Source organism: Oryx dammah, unplaced genomic scaffold, assembly GCF_014754425.2.
Source record: "Oryx dammah isolate SB20612 unplaced genomic scaffold, SCBI_Odam_1.1 HiC_scaffold_29, whole genome shotgun sequence".
Taxonomy (NCBI): domain Eukaryota; kingdom Metazoa; phylum Chordata; class Mammalia; order Artiodactyla; family Bovidae; genus Oryx; species Oryx dammah.
In genome coordinates, this window is record NW_024070213.1 from 63,838,127 (window position 1) to 63,860,411 (window position 22,285).

At 36.9% G+C, this 22,285-nt stretch overlaps 1 protein-coding gene across 2 annotated transcripts in view; it reads left to right on the plus strand.

Annotated features, from left to right (window-relative positions):
- SLC16A7 (solute carrier family 16 member 7) overlaps window positions 1–22,285 on the plus strand; it is a 197,992-nt gene that overhangs the window by 21,119 nt on the left and 154,588 nt on the right. Inside the window, exon 1 of one of the 2 annotated variants that reach the window (XM_040233115.1) lies at window positions 12,974–13,121. The exons of the other annotated variant lie outside the window; for it this stretch is intronic. The gene's annotated coding sequence lies outside the window, so the exon portion shown is untranslated. Of the gene's footprint in view, window positions 1–12,973; window positions 13,122–22,285 lie in introns of those variants that run through there. 2 annotated transcript variants of the gene reach the window in all.

Consider the following 22,285-nt stretch of genomic DNA (forward strand, 5'->3'; position numbering starts at 1 on the left):
GGTGTGCAGGCATACAGTGAACTTAGCATCTTACAAGTAGCTCATGTTTTTCTTAGCCAGTTTCATTTGTTAGCTTATTTCAATATTGCCTAAGAGGGAAAACACCTGTGAATTTTATTAATCTGTGAATTGGAAACATTCATATCAGAAAGGGAGGTCTTTAACCTCTGCTGACAGATCCTAAGGAAATCTGCAGACCCAGTGAGGATAACCATGTGTACATCATGAGATGTGGGCTGAGGAAATCAGAAATCATGGGCACTGAAGTTGTAAGAAATTGGTAACTCTGATCTAGTGGCTGTTTGGCCTGGGCAAACAGAGGAAGCTGCCAGGCAGAGAGAGATGGAGCAAATGCTCAGGACAAGCAATTACAATGATGTTATCATAATGACTTTCATTTATTGAGTGCATACTGTCTCAGACACTATTCTAAGCACTTTATCTGTGGTATCTTGTCTAATACTGTAAGAATAGTGCTGCTACTGCTTTTCTTTTTTTTTTTTTTAAATTATTTATGTATTTTTGGCTATGCCGGGTCTTTGTAGCTATGCTGAGGGTCTCTCTCCTTGCGGTGTGCAGGATTCTCATTACAGTGGCTGCTCTTATTGCAGAGCACAGGTTCTAGGGTGCTGTGCTTGGGCTTCAGTAGTTGTGGCACCCAGGCTTAGTTGCCCAAGACACGTGGGATCTTGCTGGACCAGGGATGAACCTGTGTCCCCTGCCTTGACAGGCAGATTCTTAAACTGGCTCAGTGGTAAAGAATTTACCTGCTAATGCAGGAGATGCAGGAGACAGGGGTTCCATCGCTGGGTCAGGAAGATTCCCTGGAGAAGAGAATGGCAACCCACTCTAGTATTCTTGCCTGGAAATTCTCATGGACAGAGGAGTCCAGAAGGCTGCATTCCATGAGGTTGCAAAGAGTCGGACATGACTTAGCAACCAGGCACCCACACAAAGTTCACAAAGATCATAAATAATGGAGATAATATTTGTGACTAGACATTCTAACCTGGGAGTTCTCATTTTATTTTTTAGCTTATACTCAGCATCTGAACCATTCAGGGCTCTATACAGACAGAGAAGGCAGCTGCCTAACAACTCTGCAGCCGAGTTCTGTGTTGATCCTGTTTTTGTTTTTCTTCCTCTTTTCCTAAAGCTGTCCCTGTGTTCATGCTAAGTCGCTGCAGTCATGTCCAACTCTTTGTGAACCTATGGACTATAGCCCGCCAGGCTTCTCTGTTCATGAGATTCTCCAGGCAAGAATACAGGAGTGGGTTGTCATGCCCTCCTCCAGGGAATCTTCCTGATTCAGAAATGGAACTCCTCCTCCTGCATTGGCAGGCAATTCTTTACCACTAGCGCCACCTGGGAAGCCCTTTCTTTAAACCAAACTGAGTGAATTTTGATATCTTGCAAACATAGATAACCTGCCCATGAGATCGATTTCATTATTCACTTTATTCTAGGTTTTCCCTACATGAAGAACTCTGAGTGTTATTATAGATTCATAGTTGGGACCCTAGATGCAAAGCACAACACATCAACTTGGAAATTATTTACTGCTTCATATGAAAACCCTTTCTTCTGAACAGGTCCAAGCAATTACTGAATTTATAATGAGATGTGTTTATAAAATATTGCATATGAAAACAGTACAATGTGATCTGCATTGGAATTAATATTAAGGATGCAGGCATCAACCGAGTGCCTCACTTATAGATTTAGAACAGTTTTTGCTATGTGGTGTTCAAGAAGTTATAACATTTTTCTTGGCATTTTTATTAGCTAGGGAAGTTGATGATGAAGGTCTTTCTGATCACTTCCTGTTCTCGGTTTTGCAGAAAGAACAATATCTGTAATTTTACTACTATAAAAACAGTATTGAATTAGACATGTGTGTCTGCTTTGAAGGGCAAGAAAAAAAATTCACAAGAAAATGAATCAGGGCATGTGTAGCAGTGGAGGAAGTAGGAAGCAAACTTTTGTGAGGAAGAAAAATAAAATATACAATAAGAATACATCTCAGAAGGGAATCATATTGGATTATTGATCAGAACATAAAATTATGTACTAAAGTTCACCCCCTCCAAACTGGGAGAAATATTTATAATATTTTATTATTATTCATAATATTACTTTGAAAAATTGTGCTTCACACCAGTGTCTGAATCTACAGCCTTTCTTTGGCTTTCCTTAGCTATGCAGTTGGCCCACTGATTATATTTGCAAGCTCAACTCAAGTGTAATTTGGCTCTACAGATCAATCTGAATAGAGGCAGACTATGTAATTAAATAGTCCCTGCTCAGGATCCTTGGAAGCAGTGAGGCTAAGCTGGAATGGGGTGCCCCATTAAACTAAAGGAGGGATTAGCTTTTAGCAGTATTTTTCAACAACATTTAAGACTTGGTCCACATGGTTGACCCATGGGTTTCCACTGTAGCTCCCTCAAGTCTAGATCTGTTTTCTTTCAATGTGACTTACCTGCCTGCGTTCATGAACTTGCGTCTCCCAACCTCGTGTTCTTCTGTTCTTAGGGCTGCTTTGTGCTTGGCTTCACAATACTGATTGTAGAAATCTCTGGAACCCTAGTTCTCTGTGAGTACTAGAACGCCACTATGCTCTTTACAGTCTTCTCTGGGTAGAGGAATCCTTGAAACAATCCATGAAATCAAACACTTCATCTGTTTCTCCCCAGGCCAAGTGGCCATTCTCCTGTTAAAATCTGGTTAAAAGCATGAACTGTGCCACACAGTCAGAGATCTGTCGAAAAACAAGGACTACAGCCTAAATTTCAAATACTAGAGACTGAAGTCTACAGCCTTGCCTAAGGAAACACCTTGATCTTTGAACGTTTATTGTGTTGTTTTATACAGGGCATTCTCTGTGCTAGTTTTTTGTGGTTATAAAGCAACTAGCAAAACAACTTAAATTTGTATTTATTTTCTAACGAATAACTTTCTGATAAACACATTTATTTTCTAATAAATAAATTTCCTTGGCCGAGAAGCTTGTAGATCATGATGGTGGTGGCTGCAACCTTACCTAGATTTAAGGTTATCACCCATCATGCATTTCCATCAGTGGGTCCATAATCCTGATTCATGGCATGAACTCTTCCTAATTATGACTAGTAATACTCACATGTCCTCTAATATTTAATCTGACTCAAATGTCCCATTTATTTTTGAAGATGTCTAATGCTATTTAGATGTATCAGAATTGCCAAGCTGCCAATTGTTTTTTCTCGTTCTTAGATTACAAGGACCTTGAGAGGTGAAATCATATCATAGTTTCTTGAAATTTACACACAGACTGTTCTGCACTGTTTGTTTCTTTCTGGCAAACAGAGTCAACTTTTAGAATCATTGGCATGGACTCATACTGCCTTGGCTGTGTATGATCAAACTATCACGTTACTGTTTGACATATTGTGATGCTAATTAATAGTTAGTTTAAACTTTTTTTGAAGTTGTTTAGTATTTTTGTTGTTTTTTAATATACCACAATAAAAGGCCCAAATTCCTTAATTGTTTCTTTTACAGTTTGGTTAAAACTAAGACTTAGTTCAAATTAGACAACTTGGGTATGTGGTATGAGTATAGTTTTGTTTCAGTGTTTAAGGTACATAAACACAAGTTTTGTAAATTTGTTTTTTTTTTTTAAATATGAAACTTCTTTTTTCTATACAGAAGGTAGGAAAGTATGATTTTCTTTTTTTTTATTCTCTCCATTGGGGCAAGGGTCAGGAAGTGGATGGTACACAAAGAAATACCTACTCATGTTAATTCAGGGATAGAAATTTGTCTTTGCATTGAGGAAATTGCATTTCAGTTGTATTTTCAGTATTTCCTCATATTTGCGACTTTATCTACATTTTCCATTCCACCCCCCAGTCACATACATCTTGTGTTCTCTGACTCTTTGGATTGAAACAAATATGAAATTAATTCCCTCATTACCAACACATTTTACACTGGCATAAATATCCTATGTGCCTCCCAAGTGTGTGTGCTCAAGTAAGGTAAAGATAAATTGTTAACTAAGCTAGAGAACTGTCTTTTAATAAAGGATAAGCTAACATTAAAAATATCTATTTAATTACATGTTCAAACATTATTATCAGCCTACTTATATGTTGCTGTGATACTGTCCAAACCAGTGTAATCTTCCTTCTAGGCTGAAAAATATGTTGTCCCCCTCCTACTCTTGCTGATTTAAAACAGAACACAGAAATTTGTCAAACATTTCAGTCTGATCTATTTCATATATTGATAGGATAAATGAGACTGTATTTATTTTGGTCATCAAACAGAATGGAGTACCCGATATATTTTTTAATCAGTTTTCTATATGATTATCTTTGTGTTGGTTAGGAAGAGTCTTTATATACCTCATGTATTCTTTATGTATACATATAAATAAATTACATATGTATATAGATATTATATATACCTTCCTTCAAGTTAAGGCTTTCTTTTTTATTTTCTATATAGCGTCTTTTGATAAATGGTGCTGAATCTTAATAGCTAAATTCATCAGTTATTTTCACCTTTTTTTTGTTTGTTTAATTTGTTATTCCTTGCTTAATAATACATCCTTTCCTGGCCCCAAGGTCAAAGATACTATTGTAAATGTCTCTTGGTTCTGTCCAATAGACTTGTATGCAATGATGGAACTATTTTATACTTGCCACTGCCCTATATGGTAGCCACTAACTACATGTTACAGCTGAGCAATTGACATGTGAATGGTGTGATTCAGGAGCTAAATTTTAAAATTTAATTTCAACTAATTTACATTTGAATTTAAACAGCCTCTTGTGGCAATTGACTATTGTATTGGCTAGCTCAGCTGTGGCATTGTTTTATCAGGAAGGGTGATTATGTTTACCTTATGTTCATTTTTCTTCAGGATGTAAGGGGAAAATTTAGTCTCATATTTTCCCGTATGGATGATGAGTTGGCCTAGAGCAACAGTTTTTTTTTTTTCCCTACTGATTGATAACACTAGTTTTGAAATTAAAATAATTTGTGAGTGTATGTGCGTTTCCTGACTTTCTGTTGTGTTCCTTGATGAATTCATCTATTTTGGTACTAGTGCCTCTCACTGTCAAGTCACCACAGCTTTATAATGAGCCTTGATATTTACTCATGCACATACTACTCCTTTGGTTCTGTTTCAGAAATAACTTTGCTATTCTTGGCCTTTGATCTTTAAATATATTTCAGGTTAAAAAAATGGGACTTTTCATTGCAGTTGAATCCATGCATCTACTTATGATATTGAAACTTTTAATTCATGAGAGTGATTTATCTCTATTCATTCATGTCTTCTTTCATGGCCTCTATTTGCTTTTAATCTATGAAGGATTTGGTATAGCTTGTTATAAAGAAAGAACTATTCCTTGAGGATACTATGTATATTGCTTTTTTAAAATCACATATTCTATCTAACCTCTCAAACTGCTAGCATTAAGTATGATGTTACAGGTTTTTGTTTAGTTTTTATTGTTATAGATACCAGATTAAGGCATTTTTCTTCAGTTCTTAATTTGGTAGAAGAATTTTGAGATGATTTTAAACTTTTACTTTATTGTGATGAATTATTGTAATTGTTTTTAAAATATATACTGATTTATTGTTTGTCTTTTGGCCTCAAGTATTCAGAATTGAATTAAAGACTAATCATAATCTTTAGGTTGTGACATGCTCTCATCATTCATAGCTATATTTAATTATGTTAATATAATTAAAACTAACAAACTCACCAACCAATTCAAGAATTAGAACATTAACAAAAATCGAAACTTACCTATGTGCATCTTCCTGGTCTTATTCTTTGATTATCATCCCCTCGTCACTCCTCCCCTTCCCCTAACCACTATTGGAAGTTTTATATTTTTTTTATCCATTTGCTTTGCTTTGCTTTTGTTTGGTTTTAGTAAGTTATATTTTGGAAAATTTTTTTTTAATGTTTAGTTCTTACACAGTTCTTCATGGTCCCTTACCCTTTAATTATATTTTAATCCTTTCCTATTTAAAATGTACTCAATTTATATGTTTAATTTAGCTATCTAATGTATTTATGGACCAGATTATACATCTGTAGTTTCTTCTGGTTTTTGCTTAATAATGCCTTGCCAATTAGTGTCACTTGGATGTTCATCATTTGAGAATTATTTGAAACTTTAACTAAGTTGGATTTCTAGTTGAGAGAATTTGTATTTCCTTTTTCCTGGGTCAGGGGCATTACCTAATACTATAAGCTGTTTTTAGATGTTTGAACCACCTTGGTAGTATGAAATTGGAGGGCAAAGTCATGTGAGGGATTACTGTTGGTCACGAATCGTCAGGTGATATTTTTTTGTTCCCTATCACCAGTGCCAAATTTAGAGGCAGACTGGTTCCTTTGCAGTTGCCTGCAAGCTTGCAAACTTATTTCTGGTACAATGACGATAGTTTTATTGGGTCACAGGAGGGCATATCACCCTTTAGACTTTCCATCTCTGGCTGACCTTGGGTTGTGTGATCTATTGCAAACACCCAAAGGCTGTGAAATCTCAAGTCCAGGTCTACCTATTTCATCAAATGTCCCAAGAGGAAACCTGAATAAAGTAGTCTTAACCACTTGGTTTCCCCTTTCAGATAGTTTCATTTACTGGATATTTCTTACTTTCTTTCTAGTTTTATGTACCAAAAAATGCTACTTTTATGTACATAAAACTTCTATCCTTTTTTATGTACATTTTTTAGTTGCTTTCAATGGAGGGATTTTTATACTGTAAAGGACAGAGACTGGTACAAATTAAGTAATAAACTCAGTAATTGGAAAACCAGGGGACTTTTCTTGGAGGCTAATTTCAGGAAGTCTGTTAGGTCTGGCTGGAATGGTAACACAGGCCTGATCTTCCCCATAGTCTTTTGATTTTCCTTTCTGTTGCAGTGCAAAATTACCTCACACTTTCAGTGTCCAGCACCGTCCCACTGACTCAGTCTCTCCATGTATCACTTCAGATTTTTGAGACAGAAGATAAACTTGTCTTCACCGTACCTATAGATGGTAATATGGTAGTATACTATTTAAGGAAAATATGCTGCAATGGTTAGATCAGTGGTTCTGCATGCAGATGCAGCTAGACTGGCTGGATTTGAAGCTCAGCTCCAAATCTTTCTAGCCTTGTAATCCTAGGAAACTTTCTTCATGATTCTGTGACACTTTCTTCTTCAGTAAATGAGAATGATGATAATAGTCCCTACCTCATAGTTATGATGAGGGTTAAATGAGTGACTGCATATGAAGAGTAAAAAGCAAGAGTAGTGCCTTGGATATAGTGGCTACTTTCTAATTGGCTGTGGCCTGGGGTTAGGATCATGTGGTACCTAGGTATGTTCCTAGCAGGTCTACCTAGGTGTGTTCCTTCATCATCGAGAAGCAGGTTGAAAGAAAGAAAGGCAATAGCAAATTTGCCTAATATAGATTGGTGAAATAGAAACAAAACAATTTGTCAGTTTGGGAAAAACATTTTTAATATTGTTTATTTTATATAAAAATATAATTGAATAGTGGGGCTTCTCAGGTGGCACTAGTGGTAAAGAACTTGCCTACCAATGCTGGAGACAAAAAGGACAATCCCTGGGTCAAGAAGATCCCTTGGAGGAGGGCATGGCAACCCGCTCCAGTATTCTTGCCTGGAGAATCCCATGGACAGAGGAGCCTGGTGGGCTACAGTCCATAGGGTTGCAAAGAGTCAGATATGACTGAAGCAACTTATCATGAATGTAAGCTTACTTGAATAGTAGAATTGTTACCTAAAAAGATAGATTAAAAAAAATACATTGACTGAGCTATATTATGTAGCATCTTATACCTGAAAATTTTCCTACAGCAATTAATCATATACTTATTTCATTTATTTATTTATTTATTGGCTTCACTAAGTCTTTGTTACTGTGCGTGGGCTTTTTCTAGTTGAGGTGAGCTGGGCTTACTGTGTTTCAGTGCACAGGCTTCTCACTGCTGTGGCCTCTCTGCAGCATCCAGGCTCAGTAGTTGCAGCACAGGAGCTCATTATTGTGACTCAAGTGTCCTAGACTGAGTGGGCTCCAGTACTTGTGGCACATGGGCTTAGTTGCCTCACAGAATGTGGCATCCTCCTGGACTAGAGATTGAACCTGTGTCCGCTGCATTGGCAGACAGATTCTTATCCACTGTACCACCAGAGAAGTCCAGTCATATACTTGTTGACAATCTGTTATATATGAAGCCCTATTATATAGGAGGAGCAAAAATGAGATAAAACAGAATATGTTAGTAGCTGTAATTGCAGATTATAGAAGTAGAATCATAAATATTTTATAGAAGAAAGTTTTATTCTTTGACTAAATAATTCTAGGAAATCCTAAAACATTTCAAGGAATCATTTTCGCTATCCTTTTAAATGCCTGAGGTTGTTTTTGGTTTTTGACTTTTTTTCTTTCTGGTGGTTTTGTTTGTTTTTTAAGACATAAACACGTGACATAAAAGTAAAGGTCTGGACTCAGCCTAATTCTCCACAAATTAGTACATACAGTTATGTTCTGAGCTATTTCTAGGCCCTTGGTAACTTAAAAATGAGTATGTGATGTGTGAAAGTCACTCAGTCGTGTCCGACTCTTTGCGACCCCATGGACAATATAGTCCGTGGAATTCTCCAGGACAGAATACTGGAGTGGGTAGCCTATCCCTTCTCCAGGGGATCTTCCTAACCCAGGGATCGAACCCAGGTCTCCTGCATTGCAGGTGGATTCTTTACCAACTGAACTATCAGGGAAGCCCTGAGCTATAAAGTGAAAATCCATTTCTTCTGTAAACTATGTTATGCAGTTAGCTCTGTATGTGTATCGTGTGTACCTATCTTTTGGTTTTTATTTATTTATTTTATGTCTGATGTTTGTCATTCATTTTACTGGAGAGAAACTTTAACTTCCTGAAGAAATTTCTTACTTTAAAGTAAAAAAATGTTTTTGCCCACAAACCTTCAGAGGAAGTTATAATTAAATATGGGTACTTTATTTGGATAAATCTAGTCATGTTCACCCAGTTCCCATTCTTATTAATACATTTTTATACCTTTAGACAGTCTTCCTCCCTGCCTTGGTTTCTTTCCCAGGCTTTACTTTCTCTGTCACTTAACACTGATTATTTATAAAACCTCTGCTTTTGTCTTGCCTTGCTCATAATTTCAGTGACAAGCTGGTGGTTTCTGGTCTACAAGTCTTTCCCTAACTGACCTCTTATTGCAGTGCTGTATAACTATTGCCTGTATGGTGTCCTTCCATTCACACTGTGCAGATATTGCAGACCCATTAATAGCCACCCAATCTTCCACACTGGGAACACCAAGGTCGTCCAGGACATTTCTTACCATCTAATACAACCAATTTTTATCAAACCCTTAAGACTGGAGCTATATCCTTGATTCCAACATTTGTTCCCATTCCTGATGCTGCTACTTTACATATGTTTACAATTTCCCACTTAAACTACACTGCAGTTCTTCTCTATGCTGTTTTGTAATTCTCCATATTGCTATCAAAGGAATTTTACTGAAAAACAAATCTAATCATACCTTTTCTCATGCTTCCAAACCTATATTGAACTCCCTTTACTGTTGTTATCCTCAACTTTCCTTGCTTTCCTTTTGCTCTCAAGCACCAGCATCATATGTTTTCAGTCTCCATTCCTGCCCCTTCTGATCATGTATCCAGTGATCAGGGCCATCATGAGCTAGATCAGGAATCATGCCTCTGAACATTCTACTCTTTATATCCGAACTGACTTCTCAAACCTTCTCCGAACTGTGTGTGTTTCATGACTCAATTCAATTCTCATTTCCTCTATGAAATCATGCCAGTCCCATATGAAGCATGTATTGCTTTCATAAGAACTTAATCTACCCCTGTTGTAACTTTTAGCACATTTGACTATAATTGTCTACTTATATGTCTATCTCCTCCACTAAGTAGTGAGGAAAAAACACATCATTTCTGTGTGTGTATGTGTGTGTTTTAACCCAAATCAGGGATTGAACCTGTGTCTCCTACATTGGCAGGCTGATTCTTCACTGCTTATAGCCACCAGGAAAGTCCCTTTTCATTTTTTATACACCACTAATCCTCCAACAGAATGATGGCTCCCTGTGGTGGTCTCTTTCCTTGATGGGATACCTTTCCTCTTAGGGAAGCTCAGTCCTTGCTTGGTGCTCTACATTAAGTGGCATATATTGGTTAACTAGTGAAACACTCAAACTGAACAGATTTTATGCCTTTCATTGATTAAAATGTAATATTGAACAGTATTTTGACATAGTTGGAAGATCATACTTCAGAAACACTGTTTACTAGTGTTATTAAAATTGGCACCTTGCAAACCTCTTTGAAATTGTTTCCTTACCTGCAAAAACCTGGTGGTGAAACCTCTCTTGGCAGGATTGTTGTGTAACAAATGAAACACACATTGAGATTTCTCGGCTCAGACTGGGGTGCTCCAGATAAGTTATCTCCTTTCTCCCAATTGATGGCTGTGGACTAAACAATGAAAATGATTCTTACTAGCATAGAATCACATAGTACGATGAGAAAACCTAACAGAGTGACTTTGTGACTTAAAGTTTTGAAAGTTATTATATTGATGGAATATATATGCGTTTAATCTTCAATAATTTTTTCACAATAACTGTTTCATAATCAACTTGTAAATTTAGACTTGTACCTTTCCAAGTGCTGAACATTAAGCTAATTCTCTCATAAAAGGATTAAATGATTAAAATCAGTGGTTTCTTGGTATCCATGGGGGAAGAACTTCAGTTTCCTTTTTGTCAAGTCACATAAAAATATAAAATATAATACATTTGTTTCGAGGACAAGTAGCTGGAAGACTTGACTGTATGTTTACTGTATTCTTTTTAAACAGGAGATATTTATAGCTATGTATTAAATACTTAGGTAGTGAGCTTACTTTTGATTAAAATTCAAACTTAGAAATTTTAAATTTAGACTAGTTTTAAGGTTGAGGGTGAGGTAGAGATTGATGGAAATGTGTTTTCCTGCTGCATCAGTTTGGATTCCTGAAGAATTTGATATACTACAAGGCTATTTCTTCAACAGTTATTAGGAATTGGATTTATTTTCTTCCTGAGTTTAGGCTTATAGCTCAGGCAAAGATATAAGCTCTTCTGCTGCTAGAATAGGCCTTTGGGAAGAAAATACATTCCATTCTGAGCTTTTGTTTGTAGCAAAATGTCAAGTCAGTTACCTACTGAACATAAACCTCAAGAATTCTGGGAAATCAAACCTGAAATAGATGGAGACAGAGGCTTCCCTGGTGGCTTAGTGGGAAAGAATCTGCCTGCCACTGCAAGGAGACACTGATCCCTGATCCAGGAAGATCCCACATGCTACGAAACAACTAAGCCCGTGCACCACGACTACTTAGCCTGTGCTGTGGAGCCTGCAAGCTGCAACTACTGAGCCCATGTGCTGCAACTTCTGATTGCAACTGTTGATGCTGGCATGCCCTAGAGTCTGTGCTCTGTTACAGGAGAAACCACCACAATGAGAAGCCTATGCAGCAGATCGAAGAGTAGCTCCCACTCACTAAAACTAAATAAAAGCTTGTGCAGCAATGAAGACCCAGCACAACCAAAAAAATAAATAAATAGATGGTGACATCTGCCAGGAGAAGAAAAATTGGTATTGGATTTAATAAGGCCTAGTAATGCAGTTATAGTAAGATTCAGATAATCAATAGGAAATATTATGGTTCATGCTGTATTATTAATATTATTGTATATAAATTCCTCACTAATTCATTTCAAACATACATTAAGTACTTTACTCAAAGTACTCTAATACATAGAGGTTTTTGTGGATATATATATATAAAGAAAATCTGATTCATGATTGCAAGGTTAAATGAGTGTGTGTGTGTGTTTGCATGTTTATATGTATGTGTGTATGTGGGTTGGTGGGAGGGGTTGGATCAGGGATAGGGAGAATTAAAAAAAAAACAAATAAATGACTATAGTGGAATATAAGTATAAAGAAAGAAACACAAGAGAGAGAAACAGATCTGAGAAGGGAGGAGTTGCATGTTGATGGGAAGGTAGCTTTGCATCTGAGCCTTAGAAGTAAATGAGTTGAGTGAAAGATACACTAGCAGAGAGAAAACTGAGGCCTAAGTACATAGGCCAGGAAAGAGAAGGTTGAATTAATTTACCTCCATTGTGGTTTATGTGCATTGGAGTAAAATTCGAGCATGCGTGCTGTTTCTCAGTTGTGTCCGACTCTTTGCGACTGCGTGGACTATAGCCCACCAGGCTCCTCTGTCCAGAGGATTCTCTGGGCAGGTATACTAGAGTGGGATGCCATGCCCTCCTCCAGGGGAATCTTCCCAAGGGATGGAACCCATGTCTCAGGCATCAGCAGGCATTCTTTACCACCAGCACCACCTGGGAAGCCCTGAGAATAAAACAGATTGAAGCTAAGTGTTAGAATTTGGTATTACTTCACTATTAGAGATGTTACATTTAAGAAAGTGTGCATTTAAATTTGTAACAAAGTGGAAAAGGGAGGGAATCCTGTTTCCAACCTTGATTTTCTTTAGATTCTTTAAACTGATCTAGGTTTCTTGGTCTCGATATTATTGATATTTTGGACTGGATAATTCCTTTTTGGGGGATGTTTAGAGGCAGCCCTGGCCTCAACCAGGGCTAAGCTAGAGGGAGGCAAGGGAAGCAGGTAGGCCATGGTGTTTAAGGAGGCAATCACTCTCGGGGTCATGTGAACTTTAATCTTGAGTGTGGATAACCCTAAGAGTGAGTAAGTGCCTCCTTAAATTTGGAGCTCTGGGAACCTCCCATGCCTGTCACAGTCCTGGCACTGCCTCTGTCCACTGGAAGCCAGTAGCACCCTCCCAGCTGTGACAGCCAAATAAGTCTCCACATATTGCCAGACATCCTCGGGGAAACAAAACCACCCAGGTTAAGAACCACTGCAGTTTTACTGGAATAACAGCATATTTCTTTTTCATTTGTAAAATGGCAAGAGGAGCAGCCAGCAGTGTGATGGAATTCAACTGAAAGGTAGCAACTAAATACAGATGGAATTTGGGCTGAGACACACTTGGGGAGTAAGATTTGAAGAGAGAACTGTGGGAAGAGGCTGCTGTGATTAATGGGCTGATAGGCATTGGCATTAGGAAGAGACAAGGGTTTGTATGAAAGTTACCTAAAGGTGAAGGATCCATCTTGCTGTTAATAATCTACCTGACTTCTAGGCCTCGGCTGCACTGAAGAATAATAAGTTTGCTGTCAGTCTTGGGGTCGATATGATGAGACTTCCAACTATGTTTTCCTGGTCCTTGTACAAATGCTCAAAAAAAAAAAATCTACAGCACGCTTGTACTTTATTTTCTTTTTATAAAACTAGGCTGTCTTCTTGGTTAATACATCACTGTGCTTATATTTGCTATTATGAGTTCTACCCTACCCTGCTCTGTTCTATTTTCTTGGGCTCTGGGGAAGCTGTGGCACTTGGGGATGTGCAGTTTGTGCAGTGTGGTTACTAAGGTTACAGATACTTAGACCTAGCAGAGTACTAGCCTTATCAGTTAGTATGAGATCACAAAGGCATGTCATATTATATATGTTTTCATGGTAAAGGTTAGATATGGCTAATTAATGTTTAGCAATGGGGTTTGAAGCCTAAAATTCGAGGGGCCTCATATTCAGTCATATTCAAGCACATAGCTCCATATACTTTTGTGACACTTACCACAAAAGTTGCTCTGTGGTGATAATAAATTAAATGAGTGTTATAGCTTACTCACATCTGCCAGGCAGTGTCCTTTGTGTTTTATTTGCATTTATTGTTCCAGTAACCTTTGGTGGTGGTTCATATTATTATCTCCATTTCATGGATGTGGAAACTAAACTTAGCCAGTTTCTTTAACTTGCCCACAGTCACAGGGTTAGGATCACTTGATTTCAGATCTGCCAACTCCTGAGTGCATGTTCTTAACTGTTACTTCAGGGCTGCATGTAAATGACCTTGTAGGTTGTGCAGGGTGCAACTCCAGGTATCCCAACACACACTGTATACATTACGAGTGCTTCAAGAGTGTCTTGGTAGGTACACACACAAAGTGAATTCTAATGCTTTGAAGGATCATTTCCTTTTCAATTTGTATTGAATGGTATACAGTGAGGGATGGGAATATGAGGAGTGATTCCCTTCCTTCCTCCCTCCTTCCATCCTTTCCTTCCTTCTGTCTTCCTTGTGAGGACAAGCCTAAATGTAAATTCCTTTGAGGAAAGGATGGGATTCAGCTGAAAGATTGTTCCTTACCTATTGTGATTTCCCAAATTCTAGTGTAGCTGATGCTCTTCAGGAATGAAACTACCTCTTTAGAACTCTCCTTCAGCTAGTGTTATTGAAAATCGTATAATACCACCCGAGTTTCCTATCTGAGGCCTGAGGCTAGAATATTCTCTCACTATTATTTATTATTGTCATGGAGCCATTAGCTTTTGCCATTAGAAGCTATACTTATACTAAAGGTGTTACAGCTGGATGTATGTGCTCCAAATTCTCATTATAGGCTGCTGACCTCTCCCTATAAATCTCATCTTGGAGTTATCAGCTTTCTACTTGTTGGCTCTAATTGGAAAGTTCTCTGCTATATCTGGGTACAAAATGTACTATCAGAGCTTGAATTTCTGCCCCTTATTAACATTGCCTTTGTGACTTATTTCCACAATTCTCTTTCCACTGGCAATCCAGCTGAAACAAATTCCTCGGTTTTATATACAAAGTGAGCTTGTGGTAGAACACATTACAAATCATACAGCGCAATAAACGAGAGCACAGTATAATACTTTTACCATTAGAGAATATTAAAATGTCCTTTACTTTACTAATTAATTACTTGCACACTACTTTTTCACTTAATACTCTAGAAATAAATTCCTGCATTTTTCATCAGTTTGAAACTCATTTTACAGTTGCAAATCCAAGTGTCAGATAAACAATAGAAAATTCTGTGAAGAGTTTGTGAGGAGTTGTGTTATAATTTCCTGAAACATACCTACACTTCAGATGGTGTCTAATTTTATGGTATGGCAACTAAAGACTGTGTAATCCAGAAATGGCAAAGGGAATGTTTGTGACTTGATTCATCTTTCCATCAGAAATAAACATTTCCCTGAGCAAATCCTTTAGAATTTCCAGATATTTAAGCTGGTGAATTTCTCAGTGGTATATCACTATATCCTTTTTTTGAGATAGGAAGTATATATACCAAACTTAGAAGCTCCTGAACTCTCAAACATTCCTGTTCTAAGATCTTTATATACAATAATAAGGACATACCTGAAATCAGTGTTACTCAGAAAAATTTACCTTAAGTTCATACTTTATATCTTCAGTTTCAGTTCAGTTTAGTTGCTCAGTCGTGTCAGACTCTCTGCGACCCCATGGACTGCAGCACGCCAGGCCTCCCTGTCCATCACCAACTCTCGGAGTCTCCCCAAACTCATGTCCATTGAGTCGGTGAGGCCATCCAACCATCTCATCCTCTGTTGGCCCCTTCTCCGACTGCCCTCAATCTTTCCCAGCATCAGGGTCTTTTCAAATGAGTCAGCTCTTTGCATCAGGTGGCCAAAGTATTGGAGTTTCAGCTTCAACATCTGTATATATTTAAATTTCTAAACAATTACTTCACAAATTTCAATCAAAAGGCACTTACTTTGAAACAATTGTGTAGAGTATGCTGAATGTGAGTTGTTTTTCTTAGGTTTTATTTTTTTCTGTTAAAAATTGATTAAGCAATTTTTAAATAAATGAAGCTCAAGCTTCATGAGGCCATGAGGTAAAATGATCAAAACTGTATAATATCTAAATTAAGACCTATGTAGAATTATGTTATTTCCAAGAAATTAAACATGAATACATCCTTTTTCCTCAAATGAACTTATTTTCCCTAGCATTAATATTGAGAAACAAAGAGGAAAAACTTTAACTTAGAAAATCTTCATTACTGAAATATGAGGTTGATCATTTTCTTTTTGCTAATATTTGGAACAAAATTTTTCCAGGCCTCTTCTGATTAAGTTACTCTACAGAATATTTAGACTATGTGCATCTCTTATATTTGGTGACAAAATATGTGTACAATAAAGGAATTTATTGCAGGATATTGTTACCTTGGGGCTTCCTTGGTGGCTCAGGTGGTAAAGAATCTGCTTGGAATGCAGGAGACACAGGTTCGATCCCTGGGTCAGGAAGATCCCCTGGAGAAGTGACTAGCTACCCACTCCTGTATTCTTGCCTAGAGAATTACATGGACAGAGGATCCTGACCAGGTCCATGGGGTTGCAGAGTTGGACATGATCAAGTGACTAACACTTTCTTTTTTTTTTTCATTGTTACTTTCAGAATTATAGGGGTGCTCAGGAGATTCAGCTGAAGATACAATAGGAAAGTTAAAAGATAAACTGAGACATATCAAAATTCTTAGGAATTTGAGCAAAAAAACTATTGGAATTAGCACCAAACCGGAAGCAGTTAAGATGGCTCCACCAAAAGTTACTTGGGGAGAAACTTTTATAGAGAAAAAGCAGAAGCAAAGTAAGGAAATTATCACCTGCTTACAGCTCAAAGCCTAGTTGGCAGTTTCTGATGGGCTGTCTTTGGTGTTTTGATTTTATAACTGTGAGGCACAGGCTTAGATTTTGGTGTGTTTACATAGACCTCCATAGCACATAGACTTCTACAGTCATGGTGTCCCTGCTTAATTAACTTAACAGATAGTACCCACTTTATGTATTATATTATGAATTTGATTACATGGATTTAAGAGAGATTTCAGCTTTGTTTAGCACCAGACACACTAGGTTAATCCAAATATTACTCCTTGGGTGCATAGACTTGATATATTGTTTTTCAGAGAATATGTAGATTATGAGAAAATAATTCCTGATATCAAACAGCTTAGAAAATTTTGTTCCTATTTCCAAAATGGGTCTATACAAGTCAAGTACCCCTGACCTCTTTGGGCATTACTTTATACAGAAAATGGAGACCATGGTTAGGAATAGTCAGCTTCCACCTTTTGAGTATTAAAGAAGAAACTATGACCAAGCCATACCACTCAACTGTAAATCTATTAATAATCTTTCCTGGTTTAGTATTAGTAGAAAGGTTATCTTTGTTTCAACCTCAGTTTGCCCTTAGTAAAGGAAGCAGTTCCCATTCTGCTGTTTTTGTGTGCACATTGGAAGATAAAGAAGAAATGTGTCACAGAAATTGTTTAAAATGCATAAATTTAGGATACCGTAAAATGTTAATCTGTAATATGTAGAACCCTGCATAAATATCTCATGCTCAAAGGACATTAACAGAATGCATTTGGGAACAAGAGGATTTTTTTCCACAAATACTTTGAATACAATAATAATCTGATATTTTATAGTGACTAGTCATTTCTTCCTCTTTGCCTTCCTGCTCTTTTATCATTCTCTTTCTCCATTTCCTCCTCCTTCTTTCTGTCTTAGCATTCCCCTATAAATAGAAATAGTCACTGCCTTTTTTTAAAGTTGCCATTATTTTCCAATCTTGTGATTCGTATTTTATAGGAACTACAATTCTAGACAGAGGAAGGATTTTTTTATAAGTAATGGTTTAAAATTTTTTTCTTTATCTATTGTCTGTCTATCTATCATCATCTATCTATCTATTTATTGGCTGCAGTGGGTCTTTGTTCCTGCGTGCGAACTTTCTCTGGTTGCGGTGAGCAGGGGCTACACTCTAGTTGTGGTGTGCAGGCTTTTCATTGTGGTGGTTTCTCTTGTGTGGTAGAAAACAGGAGTGTGGGTTCAGGAGTTGTTGCCCAGAGGCATGTGTACTAGCCCCCAACCAGAGATGGAGCCTGTGTACCCTGCACTGGCAGGCAGATTCTTAACCACTGGACCACCAGAGAAGACCCTGGAGAAAAATTTTTTAAAATATATATAAAGTTTTAAATAATACTCTTTTTTGTTATATTCCAGTGGGTTAATAATTTAAAAAAATATATTATTCATAATACTATGTGTTATCAAGTGCCATGCTGTCTGCAAGTAGTATATTATTTTTATTATTTCAATGACCTATAACATATTTCCATTTTGGAAAAGAAGAAAATTTGACTTTAAGAAAGTTAACTAAAATTTCCAAATTCACATAGCTTGTTAGTGATTAGCCCAAGAAAAGATAGATCCTGACTCTTAATTCTTAAAACATTCTATAAGTAATTTTTGGATGTCTTAGAATTAAATGCTACTAAATATTTTTTCAGTATGTCAAATATAAATATTAAAACCTCTTCCATGATAGTCTTTTATAAAAAGAGTTTATAGGTTTCTAAAATGTAGACTAGAATCTCTCTTAGCTGTGTTTGCTTATAATTAACATAGGAAACATACTATTAAGTACTTGTATGAATATCAGATTATAACAACAGCAAAGATATTTTCATGATTTCTATAGCTTTTCTATTAACATGTGAGTTGCATTATTATACCTTAGTTGTTGACATAATCTGAATGAACATAGTTCTTATTTCAGCTTGAAATACTGATACTGTATTTCTTAATCCAATGCAGTTTTTATTAATATCTATCATTGGGAAGTATCAACTCAATAAGACACACCTGACCAAATTTTGTAATCCTTTTGGCTCATGGGCTTGGACTTTGAAGCCTTTAAAAACATGCTGATTTTGTTTTCCAAAGATTCTTTAGCAATTCTAAGACTTAGTCCAGGAGTCGAGAGCTACTTTTTCATAATGCTCTTGCAGTTCTTACCATTTTTCTTTGATCTTATCATTCCCTATCCTGGAAATTAGTTTTTAGTTTGTTCTATTAGTTTTTGTTTGCTGCAATATATTGTTGTGCCCCTGTCTTATTCCTCTTCTTATAATGTTCTTACAGATATTATTGTCTATATGCAATAAAACAAAACACAAAGACAACCTAAAACTACAACACAAACTCTTTATGATACGATGTTGAAACCATGCTGTATAGCCAAAGTGATGTAGGAAAAGACAGAGTTGCCGGCAAAGAATGGCAGTCATTGTCATTGGCTCATTCTCATCAGGGGCTCACAATTCATATCCCTACTTAGAGCATCATCAACAGATGCTAACCCATTTTCAGCCTCATGCCAAATTTAAATGCTTATAAGGAAACTCAAGTGGCTCAAGTGGTAAGAATCTGCCAGTGCAGGAGCCCACAAGAGACACAGGCTCAATCCCTGGGTTGGGAAGATCCTCTAGAGGTGGAAGGGGCAACTCACTTCTGTATTCTTGCCTGGAGAATCCCATGGACAGAGGAGCCTGGTGAGCTATAGTCCAAGGGGTTGACTGAGCATACAAGCACATGAATGGAAACTCAGAAATACCACTAGAAACAAAAGAGGCATTAGACTTACAAAATGTGTAAGCAGACCACAAGGAAATTTGTGATTTACTCTGCTTTTAATATTTGACTTTTTGGGGAGAGTGGATTTCATGATTGCAATTGATACATTCTATTTAAATTTTGGTGAATGTCTCTTTTTTGTCATTTGAAATAATATCATATATTAACTTGAACTTTGCACTCTGCAGAAAAAGAAATCTTAGAATTTCATTTTTGGAGTACTTCCCTGGTAGTACAATCACCAAGACTCCATGCTCCCAATGCAGGGGATCTGGGTTCAATCCCTGGTCAAGGAATTAGATCCCATATGCCTCAGCTAAGAGTTGGCATGCTGCAACTAAGACCTGGCGCAGCCAAAAAAAAAAAAAAAAGTCTTGAGAGTTTCATTTTTCCAAACACTGAGATTGTTCCTTTCATTTGCTACAAGAAATTAAATAACTGAAATTCTGAAAATAACATAGTGCTTTCTCTGAAATACTCTTGGGTTCTAACTACCCAAAAAACATGAGGATCCATGCCACCATTGGCTACTAAAACCACTTATCATGCCAAATGTTTGCAGTTGTGTAGGATTTATTTCAATGATTGTTTTTCTTTTTTACCATTTGACTGACAGATATAATGAAAGTCATTGGCAGCCCCTATCAAACACAAGTGCTGCCATGTATTTAACAACTGAAAGTACCCACCTTTCATCTTGGCAACCTAATAAAGAGCCTGATGTTCTAAATGTCTTCTCAAAAAACATTTTATTTTAAAGAATATTTTGGTGCTTAAGCATAGTCTTCTCAGAAATCTTTATATTAATGCTGTACAGGTTTTTTTGTGAGGAGCTGTGTGTATGAAAAATGATTTACATTGGCAGATTGAGAAGTCTAAAATGAATTCTATTTGAATAAAACATTCAGGGCAAAATTTGTACAGAAATATTTTTAGTAATATCTATATACACACAGTTGATTCTTGAATAATAGGTGTTTGAACTGCTCTAGACTTCACTTTCACTTTTCACACATTGGAGAAGGAAATGGCAACCCACTCCAGTGTTCTTGCCTGGAGAATCCCAGGGACCGTGGAGCCTGGTGGGCTGCCGTCTATGGGGTTGCACAGAATCGGACACGACTGAAGTGACTTAGCAGCAGCAGCAGCAGCAGCAGCAGTCCACTTATGGAGGGATTTTTTTCAATAAATAACATACTAGAGCACTACACAATCTGTGGTTGGTTGACTCTGTGGATACGGAATCTCCAATAGAGAGGAACTTGGGATATGGAAGCTGATAGGTTATACTGGGATTTTCAGTCACACAAAGGCTCAGTGTACCTAACCCCTCCACATTGTTTACAGGTGGATTGATATACATACATTTTACTTGAAACAATCTTGTATAAACTCATTAAGCTTTTTCTCTGCCTTTAAATTGGAACTGTGGTTGCCAGAATATGTTAATACCTTGAAATAGCAAATACAAAATATTAAGTAAATCTGTATACTAGTACCTACTTTTTCCATTGCAGAGGCCTTCCCTCTAATCACATTAGCTAAAGGAACCATTTCTCCCAACCCCTTATTCCTATGATACTTAAAAAAAAAATTGCTTCATACAAAGCAATACTTTTGTCTGCTTGTATACCCTACTAGGGCAGAAACATTGTATGTTGATTTGCTGCCAAATTCTCCTGAGTCTAGTCTTCTACATAATATGCATTCATGCATTATTCATTCATTCAAAAATATTTCTTAGAACTTACTTGGCTTGAGATGGGGAAAATGTGACGAACAAAAATGAAGTCCCTGCCCTAATGGGATGCAAAACTTGTATTAAAAAGGAATATTTTTGATAGTTCCAGATTTATTCTATAGCTGCATAATAGTTTCTAGGGCTCATATTATATAGATGTAAGAACAGAGATAAAGTTAGTCTCCACCCCCACCAAATGTTCCTTTTACAACTTTTCTATTTTTATTCCAGTGAGTCATTTTAGCATGGGTGCTTTTGATTTGGGGAGAGTCACTGAACATTATTGGTTATTGCTGGTCCTTACTTTGTCCATTTGTGAGAAGAGGGAGCCAATTCCAGTGCTTTTCTACAACTTAGGGCTTAATAAACCACTATCGATTGTGCCTTCCAATGTGTGTCAGCTTCTCTTTATAGAGGGCCTTTCTGGCCTTTTCCTAGATGGCACTAATAAAGGCAGTCTGGAGTTTGGTGGAAAGATCTGCACTAATGCTAAGAGTTCACCGTTCTGGAGTATCAGTAGTCTCTCCAGTCTCTCCAGTCTTCTGAAGTACTGAATGAAATCTAACCAAACAGATGTTCCCTATTATTACTTTAAATGGTGTAAAGAAAAAAAGTTTGAATTTACAGATCTTTTAAATTGTAACTGTAATTTATTTTAACTTAAACACAGTCTAATATACAGCCTTTCCTAGGCATTTTAGTGCTGGAATCATACTTTATGAATTGATCTTACAAGAGTTACAAAATAAATTTGCTGTCTTAGTGTTTCCTGTATGACTACACTGTTTAGTTACCATAAAGCCACACATATTGTTATTTCTGTGTTTTCATAAAGCCAGGAGTATATTATTTCCCTTATCACAATTTTCATAATTATTTGTTTCTAGTTTTGCATCCCCTATTTAGTCTGTGAGCTCTTTGATACTAGAGACTCTATTGTGCTCTGTTTTGGAACAGTCTAACCCAGCACAGCGTCTATCATGTAGATTAATGTCTACCATGTAGATGAGTGTCTACCATGTAGATGAGTGTCTACCATGTAGAT